Source organism: Pelobates fuscus, chromosome 4 (genome assembly GCF_036172605.1).
Source record: "Pelobates fuscus isolate aPelFus1 chromosome 4, aPelFus1.pri, whole genome shotgun sequence".
In the NCBI taxonomy this organism is placed as follows: Eukaryota; Metazoa; Chordata; class Amphibia; order Anura; family Pelobatidae; genus Pelobates; species Pelobates fuscus.
The window spans coordinates 32,907,264-32,929,909 of NC_086320.1; the positions used below are offsets into that span (position 1 = coordinate 32,907,264).

Genomic DNA, 22,646 nt, shown 5'->3' on the forward strand with positions numbered 1-22,646 from the left:
CAGCCTACTTGATTATCTTTTTTCTGTTGTGTAAAGAAGTCGTACTAAAACAGGTTTTCCATTAAAAAAACGCATAATTTATTAGTAGATATAGACCGGTCTAAATATGTTAACTATTGATTTCACAAGATACTGAATGTAATGAGGTGCAAATGGTAAAGCAGACAAAATAAAGGTTAAAAATAAATTAAAAAAAAAAAGCATGACTTCTGTTCCGTGCGGTTGATTAGACATTCGTGTGTACATTAATAGGCCTGTGGAAGTTTAAAAGATTACTCTAGCCACTATATTCACTACAACCCTCTCTTCTTTAAAGGCAGAATTACGACAGAAGCCAGATGCCGATCCTGCCTTTTATTGATTGGCTGAGACATCAGCCAACTGCTCTCAGCCATTTTATGAACGTTGATGCATCGGAATTTGCACAGAAATGACATTTTAGGGCTGGCTAATGATGCCTAAATTACGCTGCCACAGGTGGCGTAACACTGCCAGCAGCAGAGGGGATAATTGCCGTACGCACAGCATTTCAAAGTGCAACACTGCACATACAGACTCCAGTCAACATAACCACTTAAAATCACTGAAGTGGTCATGGTGCCTTGAGTAACCCTTTAAATCACTTTTTATTTGTTTATATAGGTAGTCCTCGTTTTGCGACCTACCTGTTTTATGACTGCTTGCTCTTACAACCAGCTCTCTGGTGGGGTGGCAAGTGCGAGCCGTCGTGGCAATTAGAGGGATTCCCTGATTTGCTGCGCTGGTCTATGTTCAGGGAAATTTCCCCGAAAATAGACAAGCACACCAGAGCAGGGTATCCCTTAACTCCTCGCCGACCAATTCGATCTACGACCGTGTCGTAGGAACGGAACCTGGTCAGTAAGTGAAGAGTGTCTGTATTCACTTCTAATTATAATTATTCATAAATCCCTGTAAGTTGTGCACACTTTTCTATCTTTGGCCATTTTTCTTTGTTTTGCTCCTGTTTTCTGGCTAAGTAACCTTTTTATCTTAAGTCTTGGTGAGGGGTTGTTAATTTTAAAGAGCCCCAAAAATACTCCAGCATTCTAAGTAGAGGCCTTTATTAAGCTGTAGTATTCCTTTAATGCCATTTGTAAATGGGAATTTTTATTTACTAACCGGATAGGTTTGTAGCAGTTTTAGACTCAAAGCAGATGATATAATAACTAATCATTTCTAGACATTTCTTTATAAAAGAAAGCACATTTTGTAGATGTCTAGAAGTCTTTATTATCTCCAAGGTAATCAAATAATAACAAAATAATAAAAATAACTGTCACTTAATGTTCTCATCGGATGTACCAGCTATTGATGATGATGTGTTATGAGTGAATTCGCTGGCCAGTAAAAAGTCTATATATGTGAAGCCAATATTCTAATCTGACTACAGAAGCATTTTATCAAATACAAATGTCTGAGGCTGTGTATGTGGCATCGGCTGGAAGTAAGTACAGTACTGAGCATACTGTTATCTGGGCTTAATCTTTGCAGATTATTTGCTAAACTGTGGAGTAATCATGGTCAAGGAATTGCAACAATTTCCAAATCTTGCCAAATTAAACATTTTCAAATCTAATTCGGCTATATTTTTCATCACAACCATTTTTCTGGCTAATAAATGTGCTAAAAGGCCCTTGACTCTTCCTCTGGCTGTGCTATTCTATAGTATTGTGTTTATTTGCTGTGAAGAAGCATCCATCCATGAGTTTTCAAAGAAAAAAAAACACTTTTTAATGGTGTTTGTTCAATAAACACTGTAAATTGAAAACCGAATAACAAAACATTTGTAAAGCTGACTTGGGAAAAATTCTCTAACGTACCAGTCTCAATTTGGTTACTTTAGTGTAAATTTTGAAGTTGATGTTCAGTTTTTTGTTAAGTGTTTTCGGAGTAAACCTTTGTATTTGTTTTGCATTAAGTGTCCTATGCATCACAACCAACCATCCAAATATTTTGTTTCCCTTTAGACCCCCAGGAGCAAGCTGCCACAACTCATCAGCTTGTGTAGCGGACCTCCCATAACCATTTGAAGAAGGCGGCAGGCTCTCATCAACTGGTAAATATTTATTCAGCTGTGCCTCTTTAATCGACTAGCAAAGCACACTTTTCATTAGAAGTTCCTGCAAACAGTGAGCAAGCAAAGACATGTGCATCTCCTTCCTTAATATGATTTTAAAGTTACTGATTTTTCTTTCAGTGACAGAGCTGTACTCACCCACTTGTGCTAAAATCTTCACTTTTTAATTTATTTTGTAGTCTAGGTATGATGGAGACAGATGGTTATAACATTTGAACGCTCACATTAACCTAGGTGATAATTATTTATTGATCGTCAAAGTGCAGCAGTTGCCACTTATGTCATAAGCCTTAATTCTTCTCGAGTGCATGTGCTGCCATCCAGGAAGTGTCTGAGCCAGTCCTGGTTTTCTCAGGAGTTAATTTTTTTTTTTTTGAAGAAATATTGATATGCGTATTATCAGGCATTTCACACACGACTAAGAAAAGTGAATTTGGTAAAAATAAATGTATTGTAAATGAATGCCAGCAGCAGAGTTTGGTGAGATTGCCAATGCTTCCTTCAAGTTGGTACGTGCTGTCATTTTATTTATAATTTTTTATTAAATACATTGCTAACATGCAACAGATTTTTCTGGGGTAAATCAACTTAGCAACTAAAATGCTTAAAGGACTGGTAACTCCGTCCACTCACTGTTTAATTTTTATCTTTGTGTGTATTTTGTTTACTGTGTATATTGTCAGGTAGCCAGAACTGGTAAAACATTGACTATGGGTGTATTTATCAATATACATATTGATCAGTGTGTCTAGCAGAACCAGCCATATGACTTTGTTATAGTAGTCATATTGATAGATATAGTTCAGTTTTCACAAGTAATTTTATTCCTAAAAAGATCATGAACGAAACTGCTCTGTGTTTCAATATCAGTCATTAATTTACTTGCAAAGTAGCTTCATTTTTGTTTCTAAAAAAATATATTTTTACCATAAAAGTGTACAAGTTCTGTTTGTAGACTAGGTCATTGCAGAGACAACTACATAATGCAGTAAATGGTTTGGACAACAAAGTTGCATAAGACATTAGATAACACATTCACTTTTAAATATTTCACAGAACAAACATTTTTTTTTTTTTGCAATTTAATATATTGTTGTGGAAAGCTGCTTTTCAAGCATTTTCCAAATGGGAATGTTTTTGGTTAGAAATGGCTGCTATGTACTGGCCCTTCTGTTGGCATGAAAATTATCAAAACCTTTTACTGTAATTTTTAAAGTTTTGAAACATCCAGCTCTGTGCGGTGTGTAGTGAGTGGCAAGTTTGAACACGTGGCGAGCAGAATCTCCAGAGCTGTTAGCACTATATCTCCTGCTGTTTAATTATAGCATTCTTGGTCCCTTTTCTTATTCGCATTACGTTAATAAATTGCCATAGACTGGCAGTAGGCTTTGGAAACAGTAGCACTTGATTATCTAGAGACACATAGTTTGTGTCAATCTGATCAGAGAGGTTGGGTGTATCTAATGCAGGAAGTGTGACTACCTTGTTGAGTCAATCTGATACATGTTGAGTCAGTTATAGTTTGTCAGTGTGTTATGGTAGGGGGAAGAGGGGTTGCTTTGGTTGAGACCAGACCTAGCTTTGCTTTCGAATCTCTTTATTGCAGACCTGTAACTAATGACTGAACCAGAATGTAATACCCTTGAGTTCAAGAAGCATACATGTTAGCCTCACATCTGGTGCTCGCAGGGTTAAACCAGACCTCACTGGCCACACATTGTTCAACATCGAAAACCACAGGGCATTATTTATAATAGGAATCCAATCCTATGGCACTTATGAATGATGAATGCAGATATCAACATTGTAAATGCGCAGGAAGTGCATGATTGTAAAGGTGATGCATAAGAGAGAGTGAAATTGTAGCTGTGTTTACATGTTAAACACGTTGCCATCCTTGGGCGATAGTATAACAGTCTCCCGGACAGGTTAATCACATTCCTTTCATTGTTCTGTGATTCATCCTTTCAGGGTTCTATTTTATTTATTTATTGTTGGCTAATTCTTTAAACATTTGCAGTTAAGTCTTCTGTTCCTGTTCCGTGTTGAAGGCTGTAACTATGAGCTGACGGTTTGACTGTCCACGAGATACAATGTTTTGTTGTCCAGCTTTTAACCCTTTGAGTGCCAGAGGCCTATTTAACATGTTACAGAGCACTCCTCTGCACTAAAAGGGTTAATCACTAGCATTTTTTATATCCTTGTTATCCTTCTCAAAGCCAGTGTTAATGGGTAATAAGATAAGATTCAAACGCTAAAGGCCTGTTAATGAAAATAAAAGAAGAATCGTGCTTGTAAAGTTGAAATACATTGACTGCCCGTAATGTCAAGGAAAAGCTAAATGAAGATATGTATTACTGAGCACCACAAGAAACTTTGCTCATCTAAAGTCACTGCGTAAGAAGGCTTGATTTATTTTTGGTTTGACGGTGCAGCTTTTTTCATTTTAGGGAACTTATGGTGTTTTTAAGAGTGCCTGAGTGCCTTAAGAGTGCCTAAAATTAAATTTTCAGTAGAAGTAGTGGTAGTCTGGCAAGTAACTGTGTGTGTGTGTATGTATATATATAATATATTTTCTTGTAATACCTTTTTTTTTTTTTAATTGGACTAACAGATTAGTATTAGTCCAGTGATGTAGATGTAAAAAAATCTCTACTTGATCCAGTGCACTCACTCATTCGCTAAACAGCAACTTCAAAGTTCACAGAAAATAATCCCTAATCTAGGCAAAACAATGGGAGTTTGGTTACATTATATGATCATACAATGTGTTAAACTGCCACAAATCCAATAGGACCTCATTTTTGGAAGGTCCTATCCTAGCAACCTAATGCTTGCTTTTATGGGATTAACCCATTTATTTGGGAAAGAATCTTGTTGGGACTCTCAGCGGGGCAAGGTTAAATAGGGCTCTGGAATGAAGCACCTGTGAGGGTTAGAGGTGCAAAACCGGGGAGTTGCCCTGGACATCTAAATATATTTACATGTGGAACCAAAAGGGCTGCCAATATATGCATACATCAGAAGGGTGCTGCTTGAGCCAATTCATACAATGTATACGATCCTGTGCACTCACTCACTAAACTGCAACTTCAAAGCTCACAGAATGTATAGAGAGAGGACGGCAAAAGAAGCATCACATAACACCAAAGCTCTGTGGCTACGAAACCTGAAAGCAGACCCACTGCATGTTTCCCGAACAAGAACCTGTCACCATCACAGTGTAAGATGTCGAACAGCGAGTAGCCCACATGAAGAGTTGGTCAGCCCCGGGACCTGACATGATCCACACCTACTGGATACTGACTCACTAATCCTGGAAGCATAGGAAACAGTCAATCCGCACCAGATCAGTGGAAGAGGGAGCCTGCCACAACAAACGGAACCCAAGGAGCACTGTGCAGAGGCCTCTGACACAATCCAACTAAATGCAAGATGTTGGGTAGTTGAGAATGACAGGGGCTAAGATCCTGTGGAACTTTCAGATCCAGACAGACAAGTATTGGCTAACCAACCTGTCATCTTGGTGGTAGACAAGAAATGGCAGACTGCAGTGGTGGTGGATGAGGCAATACTTAATGACTATAACATCAGAAAGAAGGAACATGAGAAGGTGGACAAATACCAAGGACTGAAAGAAGGGCTAGTAAGTATGTGGAGAGTGAAGGCAGTAGTTGTCAGTTGTTATAGCAGCACTCGGGCTGTGATCCCCAAGTTGGGAGAGTGGTCTCAACAGATTCCAGGGGTAACACCTGAGATCGTTGTCAAGAAGAGTAGCTAAGATACTGCGCAGAACCCTCAGACGCACAGGACTCTGAGACAGAACCTAAGCTATATCTACATATTTATGTATCTATATAACACCACACTGTTCTAACAGGACTTTAGCAAATGTATTTTCAACAAATGAGATCTGAATGACGAAATGGAAGCTAAGGTAACCAAAATGTGACTTTGAGCTTGGATATGAGTTGGATAATATTTTTCAGTTAAGCTATTCTGCCAGCTATTTCTGCCAGATACATTTAACTCCTTAAGGACCAAACTTCTGGAATAAAAGGGAATCATGAAATGTCATGTGTCCTTAAGGTGTTAAAGGGACACTATAGTCACCAGAATAACTACAGCTTATTGCATTTGTTTTGGTGAGTAGAATAATTTCCTTGAGGCTTGTTGCTGTAAACACTGTCTTTTCAGAGAAAATGCAGTGTTTACATTACAGCCTAGTGATCACTCCACTGGCCACTCCTCAGATGGCTGCTAGAGGTGCTTCCTGGGGCAGTGCTGCAGAGTAAGCAGCACTGCCATTGTGTCTCCACCCTCTGCATGCAGACACTGAACTTTCCTCATATAGATGCATTGATTAAATTAATCTCTATGAGGAGATGCTGATTGGCCAGGACTGTGTTTGACTTGTGCTGGCTCTTCCTCTAATCTGCCTCCTTGACAGTCTCAGCCAATCCTATGGGGAAGCATTGTGATTGGATCAGAACAACACTTCTGTTGATGTCAGCAGAGTTCAGCTTCAGACTTGAAAACAAGTAAGATTTTACTATATCAAGGGGAGGTGAAGGGGGCTAAATGGCAGTTTTAACACTATCGAGTCAGGAATACATGTTTGTCTTCCTGACCCTATAGTGTTCCTTTAATGAATGTTCTCTGAAAAGGCAGTGTTTACATTGCTCAGCCTACAGAGACAGGCTATAGACTTCAAAACATCTGCAATAAGCTGAAGTGGTTCTGGTGACTATAGTGTGCCTTTAATAATTGTATATTTTATGTTGAAAAAATTGGCTCCTAACTTTTTTTTTTCTTAGCTGGCCTAGATTCCAAGCAAATTTGTCAAGCCCTGGCTCAGACAATTCCCACTTCAGTGAATTATTCTAATTTTCTAGTTGTGTTAATTGTTCATGCCATTCAGTTATGACACAGGAGCGGAACACATGGTAGAGAACAGCAGTTTACCTTTCAGTGTGTTTTTCAAACTACCGGCAAATGTATAGATTGTTTACTGTAAAATGCTGCTTTTATTTTTGCTAGGCATATTATTTTCATTAGTAATGTGTTTTACTTTGGTAGTTATGTACATATCTGCCATCTAGTGGCTGTTATATGGTAGTGATAATACATTGTAAAACTTGGAACTGCAGGAAGCATTATATAAATTATTGGTGGTAGCTTCTGCTTTGTTTTTTTTCTCCAATTATTGTTGGCACATGACAAGCCACAATACGAAGTGAAAAGCGTTACCATGTTTTACACTGATTTAGACTTTGAAGTGGGGTACGTTATTATTATTATTATTATTGCTATTTATATAGCGCCAACAGATTCCGTAGCGCTTTACAGTATTATGAGAGGGGAGATTTAACTATAAATAGGACAATTACAAGAAAACTGAGAAGAATGATAGGTTGAAGAGGACCCTGCTCAAACGAGCTTACAGTCTATAGGAGGTGGGGTATAAAACACAATAGGACAGTAAATAGCAATCAAATAAGGTGGGAGTGAAGCAGAGCTGGAGGAGAGAGTAGAGTGCTGCCCTTTAGGAGAGAGCAAGAGACAGGTATGTGAGGTAGAGGTTACTCTGGGAGGCCATAAGCTTTCCTAGAGAGATGGGTTTTAAGGCACTTTTAAAGGTCCAGCTAGGGTCCAGCTAGGGTTAAACCATTTTTTTTTTATAAACATAGCAGTTTCAGAGAAACTGCTATGTTTATAAATAGGTTAATCCAGCCCTCAAATCCTCTAGTGGCTGTCTCACTGACAGCCGCTAGAGGCGCTTGCGTGATTCTCACTGTGAAAATCACAGTGAGAGCACGCAAGCGTCCATAGGAAAGCATTGATAATGCTTTCCTATGAGACCGGCTGAATGCGCGCGCAGCTCCTGCCGCGCGTGCGCATTCAGCCGAATGGGAGGAGAGGAGAGGAGGAGGATCGGAGGAGGAGAGCTCCCCGCCCAGCGCTGGAATAAAGGTAAGTTTAACCCTTTCCTCATCCCAGAGCCCGGCGGGAGGGGGTCCCTGAGGGTGGGGGCACCCTCAGGGTACTATAGTGCCAGGAAAACTAGTATTTTCCTGGCACTATAGTGGTCCTTTAAACGATTGAAGACTAGGGTAGAGTCTGATGGCGGTAGGCAGGCTATTCCATAGGAAAGGATCCACCCGCGAGAAATGCTGCATGACCTGTTAGAGGTTCTGTGGATATTAATAATGTCTTATAGGGTTATTCACAACAGTGTTTTGGGGTACTCAACTAAAATTGATCCCAAAATTCTAAAAATTTACTCTGAATTCCCAACAATTTGCACAGCGACTAATCCTGTATATGTGAGTAGAACTGTGCACAGATATTACAGGTTAATGCTACCATGTGACATACTGTGATTGAGATATCGTTACATGTAACAGTAATTAAAGCAGAATAAAGAAGTTATTCCCAAATACAGATGAGGTTTCAGAGCAACTCTCTCAAAGTGCTGTGTCTTGTTTATGTCTCCAGTTGGGTTACCCTGACCAATTTGTGTTTTGATCTTGCAATACGTTTGGTGTAACCGCACTTAGACCAGTTTGCTCATGCAATGCCTACTCTTTGTGATCTTTGCTCCTAGTTGGACTTATTTCGAGAACCAGTTTCGGTTTACTGCAGTTTGTGCTAACATTTATACCAGTTCCAGGAGACTGAGCAACTCCATAGAATGTGCACAATAGAACATTTGACTTTTTAAGTGATTGTACATGTAAAACAACAGATGAAAGGAGTACCTTGTAATACGTTTTTTTTTTGTTTTTTTTTTTGGACTCGTATAACTTTGTAATTATTATAATTTTATTATTTATATAGCGCCAGCAAATTACGTAGTGCTGTACAATGGGGTGACAAGCTTTCGGGGGAAAAAAACTCCCTTTCTCAAGTCTAAAATATTTCTGAATCATTTTATACCTGAGGAGGGGAGGTTCTCCTGATAGCCTGTCATTCCAAAATTCTCTTATATATAAAAAATACTTTTTTTTTTTTTTTTACTTTTGCTGACTTACATGTACACATGATCATCCAATAAAACCCCTCTTCTATGTACCTGCATGTACACAGAATTCACACCCATCCCATTGAACATCAATGACCTATTTGAATGCAGGATCATCTCTCGTCCCAATGTCTCGTTTACCCGCTGCTGTGCTTTTAAACAACTCATCCTGCTTCAGTTTAGTTTCAAACTGTTCAGTATCTCCTATACCAGGGATAGGCAACCTTTTAGTAGTACTGTGCCAAAACAAGATCTTTAAGATCTTTACGTTCCTTGGTGTACCAGTCCTAATTCAATTGAGGTGTGTATGTTGCCATATTCTGCTTGTGTTGTATATGGGTGCTGCCGTTGCTTTAGAGTTTTACATTTGTGCGTGTGTGGGCTGTTTTATTATATATGTTAATGTGTAGATTCTGCTATTGTGTAGGATATATATGAACGAGGGCTGCTTGTGGAATTGTGGATGAAATGTTTCATAGTGTTTGGTGGTGTGGGAAACTGATGCATATAATGTGTGGGGCTGCTTGTGGAGTTGTGTATGTGGATTGTTAGTGGTGCTGTGTTTATGGGGATTAAGTGTGTGTTTGTGTGTGGGCTATTTGTATTATTAATATGGGGGGGGGGGACATCTTCTGCAGCTCTGTGTATATATAATCATGTGGGTGGCTTCCCTGGGGTCCAGTGGGGGCCAGGTACAGGTCAAGGACAGGAGCTCTACTCCAGTTTGGATCCCTTTTCACAAGTGCTTTGAGATCACTTCCCCGATTTGCTGCAATGCGCTCCGATTTGCACTAGCAGATATCTGAAGTACCACTGGGACTCCTGTTTTGCCAGAGGCTGTATGCCGTGCAAAAGCACCTAGAGTGCCATAGGTTGCTGACCGTTGTCCTATACACTGCAGCTCCTTGGTGTTACCTGCGCATCCTGTTGGACATAACTGTTTCTTTCAAAGCAGTGTGCCGTTTATTCGAGTACATGCATCCTGTTACATAACTTCCCATATGAGCATCGCAACATTTCATCATTCTAACAAAAAGCAACGTTAAAAATCACCCTTACCTGACCTAAAAAACAGTTACTTTGCATGCAGGAGAAGCTGCCTGCAGTCGTTGTTTAAACACAGCTGGATATTCTGTGTTGGATTCATAAAATCCGCCTGTTTGATCTACAAAGTCTTGTGAATGATGGCATCTCTTTGAGGTTTCATTTCACCTCATTTTGACATCGTCTCCCAGACACACCCATTTGTGCCTACTTTTACACACACTGCGCTGGACCAAATCCAGTTGCCATGGCAGCCAGAAAATATGTGCATGGCACCAGATAAAGAGATGGGGGTTCTAGCTTGGTTTCTTCCTACAGCTGAGTGGGAATCTGATAAAAAGCAGGCAGGTGTGTGGACTGAAATAATGTTACTACAAACAGTCAAATAATGAGATTTCAGTAGGTTTTCAGTGTGGGTTTATCTAGTGTGAGAAAGAGATGCATGTAATAGGTTTAGTCCGCCAATCCATGCAGGCTTTAAACCTTTCTCACGTAATTTAGATGTATAGAAATATGCAACGATGCGTTACTTCTGCAACTATGTACTTCTTGCTGTAGCTTTATGTAGTACAATGGGGTGACAAATTTTGGCTGCCCAGATGTTGTTGGACTACAATTCCCATGATTTTCTGCTGCTCTCTAATTGTTGCTTTGAAATCGTTTGGGAATCCAATTTAGTTGATCATATTAGCATTGTTTTTGTACTAAAAAGGTCACCTGGATAATGTAAGGACAGACACAAATAAATATGAATTCCTCCCCATGTTAATAAAGAAATGAGTTTTGCAAGTTGTTCAAGTGAAGTCATAAACCAGGCCACATACCTTAGTGAAAGGCTTGTAATTCACAAATTTTCAGTTTCTCTTTCACATTTCAAAGTGAACATGGTTTTTCTTTTCTAACCACTTTAACAGAGGCATAGCGACCGGGTTTAAATGTTTTACATCTAGCAGTGATCTTGCATTATGTTGACTGTGTTTTAATCCTTTGTGGCAACATTACGCATGGAATTAAAGGAACACAATAAACCCCATCGCCAGTAACGCTTATTGTGGTGGTTATATGCATGTAATATTTTTAGACTGTTATATATTTTACATTTTTATTTAATTTACTTTTTCTTCATATTGTTTTGAGCAATTTGACAAAAATCAGGACTCCATCGCCACCTACAGGCAGACCCCCTGTGCTCCTCTTGTTCTTTTAAATCATCCACAGTTGGATGGGGGACACAGATTTCTTCAGGCATCTTTAAATATTTAAAAATAATGTTCTGGATATAAGTAGATTAGAAATAGCACTGAGATATGCTTGGGGACCAAGCTCTCTATACCTGTATATATGCGGTTTGCCCCTGGACCTTTACCAAATTATTTTTAATTGCTTTAGAACTTTTGTCTGGCCTAATCATCAACTATATTGCCTTAAAGTTATGTTCTGAAGCATTCTGTAGCATCAAAATTGTCTTTGTATACAGAAAAAAAATTGTCAGACTTTGATGAATAAGCCCAGTCTGGGTCGAAATTGTTTTGATTAGGAATTTTCAGGGATCCAAACAATGATGGCTACTACGGAGCTTGTCCATGCTCTAGTAATTTCCTGCATGGATTATTGTAACCCTCTCATAATTGGTCTTCCCAAAAACCGTATTGCCCCTCTACAGTCTGTAATGAATGCTGCCAGACTGATTTTCCTCTCTAGTCGGTCCTCTCACCCCTCTGTCAGTCCTTACATTGGCTTCCTGTATCCTATAGGAGTCAATTCAAAGTGCTAACCAATACCTATAAAGTATTGAACAATTCTAGCCCCTCTTATATTACTTCACAGATCCATAGGTATGCCCCTTCTCGGTCTCTCCGCTCTGCCCGTGACCTTCTCCTGTCTGCTGCTTGCACCCGTATGGCTAACTCACGCTTGCAGGACTTCTTGCGGGCGGCTCCCTTCCTATGGAATAGCCTGCCTACTGCCATCAGACTCTCCCCTAGTCTTGCATCTTTTAAGAAGTGTCTTAAAACCCATCTCTTGGAAAGTTTGTGGCCTCCCAGAGTAACCTCTACCTCACATACCGGTCTATTGCTCTCTCCTAAAGGGCAGCACTCTACTCTCTCCTCCAGCTCTGCTTCACTCCAACCTATTTTGATTGCTATTTCCTGTCCTAGTGTATTTTATACCCCACCTCCTATAGACTGTAAGCTTGTTTGAGCAGGGTCCTCTTCAACCAATTGTTCCTGTATGTTTTCTTGTAATTGTCCTATTTATAGTTAAATCCCCCCTCTAATTGTATTGTAAAGCGCTACGGAATCTGTTGGCGCTATATAAATGGCAATAATAATAATGGCGGCATCTAGTTAACACATTTCTTACAATGCTTGTACAATAAAACAAACCTATTTGGGGTAAATGCCAGTTACTTATCAGAAGCCTGTTCCTTACTCAAGTGTTCTTCAAAATTTAAATCTGTGCTGTGTCACCTCCCCGCCCCCAATAAAATACAAATAAAATTTGGCACAGGTTAAATCTGTATAAAATACTCATAGGGACTATTCTTCCTCCACTTGACAGTAGTTGCTCCATCTTTTGTAAAGTTTTATCAATTACCCCAGCCGTCACGTGTGAGTTAAAAGGCATGGTCAATAGAGGCTCCAGTTTCCCCGGGGGATCTTAAATAGAAATCAATGCATGTGTGAGAGTACAGCAATAACAGGAGATCCTGGCAGATAAAGGTCCCACTATGGCAATGGTAGCAGCTGCAGGAGACTGCTTCAGGTAAGTAAAACCTTCCTTCCCCTGAACTCCTCACCTCCCACATAGCGCATATCAAGCAGCGAAGATGCAAAATAAAGACTTGTGCAGGTGACATAAGTTTTGCCTTATTGTGCAATTATGCTTTAATATAGCATGATAATCAATGTATTCATCTGGTATAAGCAATGTATTCAACATAACCATGCTAGCTTATCTTCAAAATAGTCGCTGAAGGTAGCAGTGATTCTAGGCTCAATTTTATCATCCTTCCAACATGGAATAGGAGGAATAATTTGAACATTGGCACATTTACTCCTGTACAAGAAACATTGCAAAAAAATATATATTATTGCCTTATAGGGGCACTGTGGGCATCCATACTACTTTAATGCATCTGATTTGTACATATAAACAAACAAAAAAAATGTTTTGCAACATTAGCCACACACCCGGACTCAAAAAAAAACTTCCTTATAAAAAGTGCTGAATGATGTGAACAAAAATACAACCTGCATTAGAAGGAGAGGACACCCAGGGAGACCTATAGTAAAGATAACTTTACCTGTTTATAGTTTCTCTGACTGTCTGCAGCCAAGTTGTGAAATAGAAACCGCTCACTCTGTGCTGTTAGGGCTGAGACTTTGTGCATACCTATGATCAGGAAGTCTTTTTTTGGCACGAGGAGGCGTGGCTGTGGAGGCAGGCTTATGGTGCAACATTATGCAAAACCTTTATTTTGCACAAAAACTATAACGATTTGGGCATGCAAAAAATACAGCATATTAACATTGACAAAATCTGTCATCTGCATCAAAGTTTAATTGGTGCCTGGAGTGTCCCTTTAATGACAATTCCACACACATTCTTTTGTGTGAAAGTTAGGTATAGGATACATATAGTGTTAAGCAGGCGGCATAAAACAAATGCTGAATGTTATTCAGGTTTTATATTTATTTTTGCAAGGTCCTGAATTCCTGTAAAGTTTATTTTGTGGAAACAAACTACCGTGCTCATCAAACCACTCTCCGCTCTGATCGAACAGATGCATGTTTGGAAATCTATGTTCCAAGTATCATAGACAATAGTTCGAACTGCAAATCAATTTTAATGTGAATATAAATGCATAAAAAATGCTAACAGACATCTTCTATTTTTTTTTTTTTTTTAGATTGGAGAGCAGAAGATCCAGCACTGATAGGTGAGCATCTTTAATTTTATTGGTTGTATAAGATTGCATTTCCTGTATTAAATCTTGAACCATACGCATTAACCCTTCCGGATTATGTCAGAAAAGCATCATATTGCAGCCCATGCACTGATGATCCACAACATTAAAACCACCTGCCTAATATCATGTAGGTCTCCCTTGCACTGCCATAACAGCTATGATGTGCAAGGCATTGGATCCACAAGACCTCTGAATGTGTAGTCTTGTTTCTGGCATGGACTCATTTAAGTCCTGCAAGTTGTGTTGTGCATTCCCCACCTTACAATGGATTTGTTGTTCCAGAACATCTCTTAGATGCTCAATCGAATTGACATCTGGGAAATTTGAAGGCCAAGCCAAGACCTTGAACTCTGTCATGTTCGTCAAACCATTCCTGAACAATTTTTGCACGGTGGCAAGGTGCATTAATCTGCTTCTCTCGGGGAACATCATTGCCATGAAGAGGTGTACATGGTCTGCAACACGTAGTACGTGTCAGTCAGGATGTCAGGACCCAAGGTTTCTTTGGGCGTCTGTGACCTTGATGCTGGTTCACCAGGTATCCTTCCTTGTACCACCTTTGGTAGGTACTAACCACTGCATACGAGGAACACCCCCACACAAAACTTGCTGTTTTGGAGATCCTCTGATCCTGTTGTCTAGCCATCACTATTTGGACCTGGTCAAAGTCACTCAGCTCTTTTTGCTTGCCCATTTTTCCTCCTTCCAACACATGAAATTTAAGAACTGACTGTTCACTTCCACGTCAGTGGTTTTAATGTTGTGGCTGGTCAGTGTAAATGTGCAAATTAAATCAATATGTAGGAATTACAGCACAGGTTTCTCAGTCAAGGCTACTTTTCCTTCAATTCAAATTAAAAAATTTTTTTTTTTCTCAATGCTTTCTTTAAGAAGCAATACCAGACCCTTTCAGGTAGTATATCTATCATTTTGCTGGTCTGACAGTAATGGATTCATTATTTAGCAATAAAATTTAAGGATGGAGTAATGTCACTGGTGGCTGGAAACGCCAGACTTGTTGCGGAAGCTATAAATAAAGCCTACATTTCCCCTGGATGAAGTCAAACTATTTTACCAGGATCTTGGGATTCATACAGGAAAGATAAATGACACTTTTTCATTTTTTCTGGTATTCCTCCAGTCACAAAGAAGAATATTTGACATTTTTAATGATCCTTACCAGGAAATCAGCAGATGATCTGCTAGTCATAGTGTTATCTTCACAGTAATCTATTAGTTTAAAAGCAAATTGAAAAAACATTGAACTCATCTGCTAATCGGTTATCTAGGACAGTGTTATTCAACCAGTGTGCCATGTAAACAATGACTTGATTGATTGTGGTTTTCATTCATGCAATTAATCAAAATGGTTAGGCCAGCTTAACTAGAAGTATGCCTATATCCCAGGTAAGATAAGTAATAAGTACATTTGACATTTTATACGCTAATAATGACTCTAAGAAGAAAATTACAGTTCCTTGGAATTTTTTAAAACAATTTTGTTTTCTAAGCAGTGAGTTGTTTGAATATTTAAGCCAAAATGGCTACATTTGAAATAACTCAACATAGCTGGAGATTTTTCTTCTGAATCTGCTTTTTGCCAAAATTTGGAAAAATTATTGTAAATTATCCACATGTAATTTAATTAATAAACCCTTTTGTCCCGTTTTGCCATCTTTACATAGTCTACAGCCAAAGCCAGTAAAGGGGTTTCTAGCCAAGAAAGCATTTTTCATGTTTGCAGTTTTACTGTGATAAACGGCAAAAAAAATGTCATAAACCTGCGTTACCAACCTGATGCTCATATTTCCACCCGAGTGAAGGAGTATTGCAAACTAGGCTGGGGTGGGTATACAATGCATACTATCAATGCTGCGCTTGGTGCCCACTTTTCTAAGGATTTAAAATGCTCACATATAACATCCAGTTCCATTTATAAAACACTGTTTTTGGTTAGAGTAACCCTTGCCCGTTGCTAAAGGAACCATGGTTACTTAATTTCACTGAATTTGTAGTCATGGTGTTTGGAGTAAATGTTTAATAATTGCAGAGAATTGTCAGCGTAGTTCGAATCAGAGGAAGTCATAGTGTGACTATAAATATTCCTTTAGCTGTTTCCGTGCTGATGCTATCACATAATGCTATTAATGGTCATTGTATCAGTGTTGTGAAACAGAGGCTCCATCTACAAATGAGCTAAATTGAGTAGTTGAGCTAGAGACTGTTTGAGTGTTACATCTCAAGGACTAATAATCCTGATGTTTTCTTCTGACATGTTCGCTTGTTCCGCATAGTTTTCAGGATCATGCATTTGTATGAAGGTTTTCTGTGACCGTGCCAGATAATCTTCTGGATTGACAGGACATTAGGTAGTTGCCACTTTGGGGTCTTAATTTTTGATCACTTGTTCCATTACACTGATCCCCTGCGTCCTTCTTGAAGATGACTGATCAAACACGCTGAAGATAATATTTTTTTTGTGAAGAAAGTTTCTCCAAGATTTCTAGTATTGCACACAACCACTTGATTGACACATTTTGCGTAATTTGGTTTCCACATGTATGTGTACTTGTGTATGTCAATGTTTGTGTATTAAGCTCTGGAGAGCATATTTTTATCATATTGTTTATTTTGTTTTGACATACTTCCTTGGAGTTGTATACAATGTGCAGTAAAAAGATGATGGTCCATGCACTTAAGGTAAATCCAGAGTGAGCAGGTTTTTTGGAACAGATGAAAGCAACATTTCTGCCCTAATTTACCATTCGATTTAAGTTTACAATTGAAATATACTGCAAATTGGTTTTCTCTTCTTATATTCCCTCTGGAGGAGACGATACCGTGAGAGTGGTGTGTTGCTGCCCTAAAAGCAAATATTTTCATCCTACAGAGCCAATATTATATAGGCTCCAGAACATGTGAGTGATGAACTGCCGAACTGCAGAAAGTGACGTCGTGGACATTGCGATACGTCCCTTCTGGTTTCAGCGCTTATTCGGCATAAGTCCATTCAGTTACCTAATTCCAGGCAAACCGTTTGCTGAAGCAAAATCTTCCATATTTAGATGGGGCAAAATGATAAATGGCATAGAATAAGGGAAGGAAGGAAAATAGAGAGAAAGTTTATTTACAGGTTCACAAACAAAACAAAATCTATAAAAGGAGAAGATAAATGCTTGTGTATCTATAAGGAGTCTTGCTCTGGATAATTCAAGGTTTATATATTAAATAAAATAAAAAAAATAATAATAAAATACACTGCTCAAAAAAATAAAGGGAACACTTAAACAGCACAATGTAACCCCAAGTCAATCACACTTCTGTGAAATCAAACACTTAGGAAGCAACACTGAGTGACAATCAATTTCACATGCTGTTGTGCAAATGGGATAGACAACAGGTGGAAATTATAGGCAATTGGCAAGTTTTATTTTGCCCACATCTAGTAATTGCGTGTTTAAATCATTAGATTTGATTATTTTGCAAGGAAAGCTTTTTTTTTATTATTTCTAAATTAAACTAAATAAAGCACATTCTGTGAGCATGCTTTCTAGGGATTTGATCACTCCTATACCGAGTTTATAAAAATGTATGCGGGAAGCTATGCTCTTAATATATCGAGTTAATAAAACATTGTAGAGATGTTACTACTTTAACCAAAGTTCACCTATTATTGTTTTATAGCTAAGAATCACTTAAATAAGCATGTCTTTTAAGTGAGACAATATTTAAATGGACATTCTAAGCACTATAACCACTGCAGCTTAAATGGTTGATAAAGGGCAGTGCTCCTCAACCCTCTCCTCAAGGCGCACCTAACAGTCCAGCATTTAGGTAATACCTGGTTGTGTCCAAGGAGTTTTTTTTTTATTTTTTTAATTCTTTTTCTCAACATCTTAGACACACCCAGGTAATCCCTAAATCATGGACTGTTAGGTGTGCCTTGAGGAGAGGGTTGAGGAGCACTGGTAAAAGGGATACTATAAGCATCAAAACTTTAGCTTCAGGAAGCGGTTTTGGTGTATAGATCAGGCCCAGCATTCTCACTGCTCAATGTTTAGGCATTAACAATACATAATGCATACAAATCTCCTATTGTCTGTTGCATCACTCAATACAGAGTTCCTTTGGAAGCAACATCTCTGCATCATGAGCTTCATGTTATGGCTTTCTTTGGCCTAGTGGCTATTAATAAGCCTCATGTCAACATGTACAATAACCAGTGTTGACTGGAGAGGCGTTTATAGCAAACAAGCATTGGAAACCTGTTCTCTGGAGTAATAAATCTGTCTTCACTGGCAGTCTAGTGGAAGAATATGGATGTGGAAGATGCCAAGAGAACACTAGCTACCCGATTGTATAGCACCTACTGTAAAGTTTGGTTGAGGAGGGATCATAGCCTGGGTGATTTTTAGGGACTGGGCTAAGCCCCTTGGTTCCTGTGAAGGGTCATCTCAATGCTACAGGATATAAATATGTTTTGGATAATTTGGTGCCTCCAGCTCTACGGCTTTCGTTTGGGGAATGCTCTTTCTTGTTACAGCATGAATGGACCTCTGGGCACAAAACTGGGTCCATGAAGACATGTTTAAAAATTGGTCTGGAGGGACTGAAGAGGCCTGCACAGAGCCCCGATCTCAACCCCATTGCACACCTTTGGGATGAATTGGAATGCTGATTGAAGGCCAGACCGTCTCTGTCGACATTGGTGCCTGAACGTTTGAGGGCCGCAGACACATTCAAAATATTTGATATATATTGATTCTTGTACTTCTGCATAAACAGCATTGGTTGTGTTCTGCATTTCTTATGCCAAAAAAAAAAAAAACCCACCTTCGACACACTGCATAATCCCTAAATCCTGGACTGGTAGGGGTGCCTTGAGGAATAATTCAGCATATTGTGTACAATGTGCAGCATACTGCATTCTAAAAATATGCCACTAGATGTCACTATTGCACTATAAACAATCTAATGTTGATGAACTGCAGCATGTACGGCATCTCTGAAATAGATTAGTGATTTTTTTCCCCCTAGTATTTAACTATGACTTCAACGGCTGACTGGTGGCCTCAGTTTTTTTTTTTTTTTTTTTTTTAAATTGCTACTTTGTGTATTGTAAAGTGACCAATCCCTCTTAACATCTTGGTTCTGTTGAGATGATTTTGTTTTAGTTTTATATTCCCATTGTAAAACCCTTGAATATGTTGAAACTCTGTAAATGATGATTGCTTTGAATTTAATTAATTCATTATCATTGGTGTAGTAGAGACTAGTGCCAGAGTTGGTAAAAACATAATGAAGATAGTTTTGAGGCAGAGCACTAACACATTATCTGCTGTTATTGGCATGGCATACTTCATATGTCAGTTTAGTAATCGGATTTTGTTTTTTCGGATTTGTGTTTAGAATTGCATCTGTCGTGTGGTTCGTAAAATACAAACATTTTTGCTATTCCGCAAGAATGGGGAAAAGGTTTTCTTGATTTGTTATACTTTCTATAATTTATTTAAACATGGAGCTAAAATGTAGTAAGTGATTATTATTATTGAATTATTTCTTTCTAAAAACAGGCTAGCTGCCGATAATAGGACGTGTAATTCCCATGTATCTGGAGTGTTACATCGCTGGTATATGGGAAAATATCTGGTGTCTTCAGTGACATTAATAAATTGATGAATTTTGGAATCGTTATGTATATTTTCTGGCTGTAATTAATAGCCACAGCTCTCTCCACTGGAAAGTTTGACCCAGAGCTCAAGGCTCCTTTATCTCGTTACTCGATAATGTTCACGCAAGCCCCTGGCAATCTATCCTTTTATCTTTCGATGTTATTTCATGTACAGGGAGACCACAAGGCATCTCGCTTTGGCTTAGAAACCATGCTTCCTCACAGGCTAGCCCGGCATAAATCGTGCATGCTGTTAAAGTACCCTGTTAGTCCCGCCTGTTTGCTTTTCCGCCTGTCCAGTCCCGACACTGAATTTGTCATCACACATCCCCATAAGGCTCCAGCAGGGAAAGTGATTGTAATAGGATGTGTCATTCCGTGTGTCTTATTCCAAATAAGTAGGTCAAGTTTATAATCGTGTCCTTGGTTGGTGGGTCTCTTTCCCACAACCTGCTGTGTGTGGTGTTTTTCACTTTCATACCTTGATCTCTCTGAAGGTCAGCATCAACTTTGCTTTTCTGATCGCAACAACTCTGTTCTCCTGTCTTGGATTTGCAAGTTTCTTTCAGATTTTTCTGAATTTGTTTATTTTCTACTGGTTAGCTATTTGTCCAGCTTGCAGAATATTTTATTGTTGTCTAGGACAAGACTTAATATTTTATGCTCTCCAATACTAGCCAAGTTTTAGTCTCCACTGTAGGATAATGTATGCTCACCATGGCTGAAGTTCCACTGACCAGGACTCGATTTTCACTCCTCAATGATTAGTGGGACGTGGAAATAATTTTGAGCTCACTATAGGGATCTATGCTGTCCTGGGTTTTGCAGTAATAACAGAACCAGAATTTGAATGATCTTTCATTCTTCTAAAGTCTACATGAATGTGTTTTATATTGTTAAAAGGAACATTATATAAAGATGCTTAATCAAAACTAGAAAAAAGACACGCACGTGTGTAACTTATTTTGTACAGATCTGAGCCAATGGGCAAAATGTGTTACTTGGCCCTCTTTTTGTAAAGAATATTTTTTTTCATGTTTAGAGAAGCAAATAGTCTTAACATTTATAGCTTGGAGGAAAGACGAGGCAGGGGGATACGATAGTAACATTTAAATACATAAAGGGAATCAACACAGTAAAGAAGTTGAAGAGGTTAACAAAGCATAAGGCTATCCTAGATGTAAGATAAGGCCAGACTAATGAGCGTATTTAGAAATGGTTCTTATCTGCCTTCACATTCTATGTTTCTAGTCAGAAATGTACAAAATAAGAACAGATTGGGAAAGAGGAAGAGATGAGGATACAATGTTTTATTCAATGTTGTAATTCCCAGAGAAGAGACAGTTCTCCTTTGATGTGTTAGTCCAGTTATGTAATAGTGTGTACCTATGTGTGACACATTTTATATTTTTATTATTATTATTATTATTATTAAATGATTTCTTATTACAGACAGTCAGTCGACTGTAAAGTTGAGGCAATACTTTCATTTGTAACATTCTTACTCTGTTTAGCTTCATCAATGAAGCCATTTTTGCCACAAGAAGTGCGTACACTACTTTTAGATTGTATCAGGGTGCAGGTGCTTCTAATTCATGGAATTCAAATATTTGGGGACCCCACCTGCCAGACAGTTGGATGCATTGTGGTGTATTAACAGCGCTATATTGGTTGAAACTACCGCTTTTTGTAATACCTCAAAAACGGTCTTTTAAAAATATATATATTTAAAATTCACTGTAAAGAATGTTTCAAGCAGCATTTTTAAAAATAGCATTTAGCCATTTTGTTTTGTTTGCAAGAGGCTGCAGCCTGGGCGTAAATATGCTTTAATTGTCCTTTTAGCTATGGTGACCCGGTGGCCAGTTTTACCTTTTGCTTGGGTTAGGAGGGGGAGGGGGTGGGGGGTGGAGGGATTACTTTTAGTAGATGTACATAGTAGAGGACGTTTGGTCACCTTGTAAGCCATTCTGTGGCACGTACCTCTCATATACAGCTAATTGAGAATGGCATGATTGGCCAACCTTGCACATGCATGAAATGTCCTACATACATTGGATGTTTAAACGTTGATTGATTTCTTTAGTGAACCATTACTATTTTTCCTTGATATGACGGTAAGACTGTAATCACCTCAGTGCACTAAGCAAAATTGGTTGTCCAGCCATCTATTTTTCCATCCAACAATTTCTGGTTTGTTTTCTAAATCTGTTGTTCTGGGCTTTGATATATGTCAAAGCGTTAGAAAAAAAGAAGAAGAAAAAGAAGTGTATTGCAAATAATTTTTCAGACGTAGATTAAAAGTGCTTGACGCATACACGAAGATAAAGCAGTCGATTTAATAAACTTGCTTTCCTGAATGAATACAGCTTTCAAACCAGCATATCACTTTTTTTCTGTGTTGTCTCACGTTTCCTTTCATAAGGTTTTTATAAGATACGGAGAAAGCCATTTTACACCACAATGTTCCATCCACGGATTTCAGAAAGAATATTAGAAAAATGACTGTTAAATGTTGTGTGAGGTGGGTCTTCCTTGTTATTAAAGGGCATAGAGTATTATCAAAGTTATGTCTCAAAGTGGTCCGGCCGGCCAACCAGCCTCAAATGGAAATTATAGATTGCAAATAAATGTCATTGACATATGTGAAGATTAAATTAAATTAAATGCTTATCAGACTTTGAACTCCAACAATGCAAGGCAGTAGATATTATAAGATGTGAAGTAAGGCCATCATGGTTTACCATAAATGTATCCTCTAATATAGGTCTAAATGTAATATATATATATATATATATATATATATATATATATATATATATATATATATATATTT

General features: G+C 38.5%; 1 protein-coding gene across 9 annotated transcripts in view; it reads left to right on the top strand.

Annotated features, from left to right (window-relative positions):
• The window catches only part of CYRIB (CYFIP related Rac1 interactor B), a 152,941-nt gene that overhangs the window by 107,815 nt on the left and 22,480 nt on the right, over positions 1–22,646 (top strand). For 4 of the 9 annotated variants that reach the window (XM_063451057.1, XM_063451054.1, XM_063451053.1 and 1 more), the window contains 2 exons: positions 1,997–2,077; positions 14,080–14,109. The gene's annotated coding sequence lies outside the window, so the exon portion shown is untranslated. Of the gene's footprint in view, positions 1–1,988; positions 2,078–14,079; positions 14,110–22,646 lie in introns of all 9 variants that reach the window. The other 5 variants (XM_063451060.1, XM_063451063.1, XM_063451059.1 and 2 more) reach the window with 2 other exon arrangements.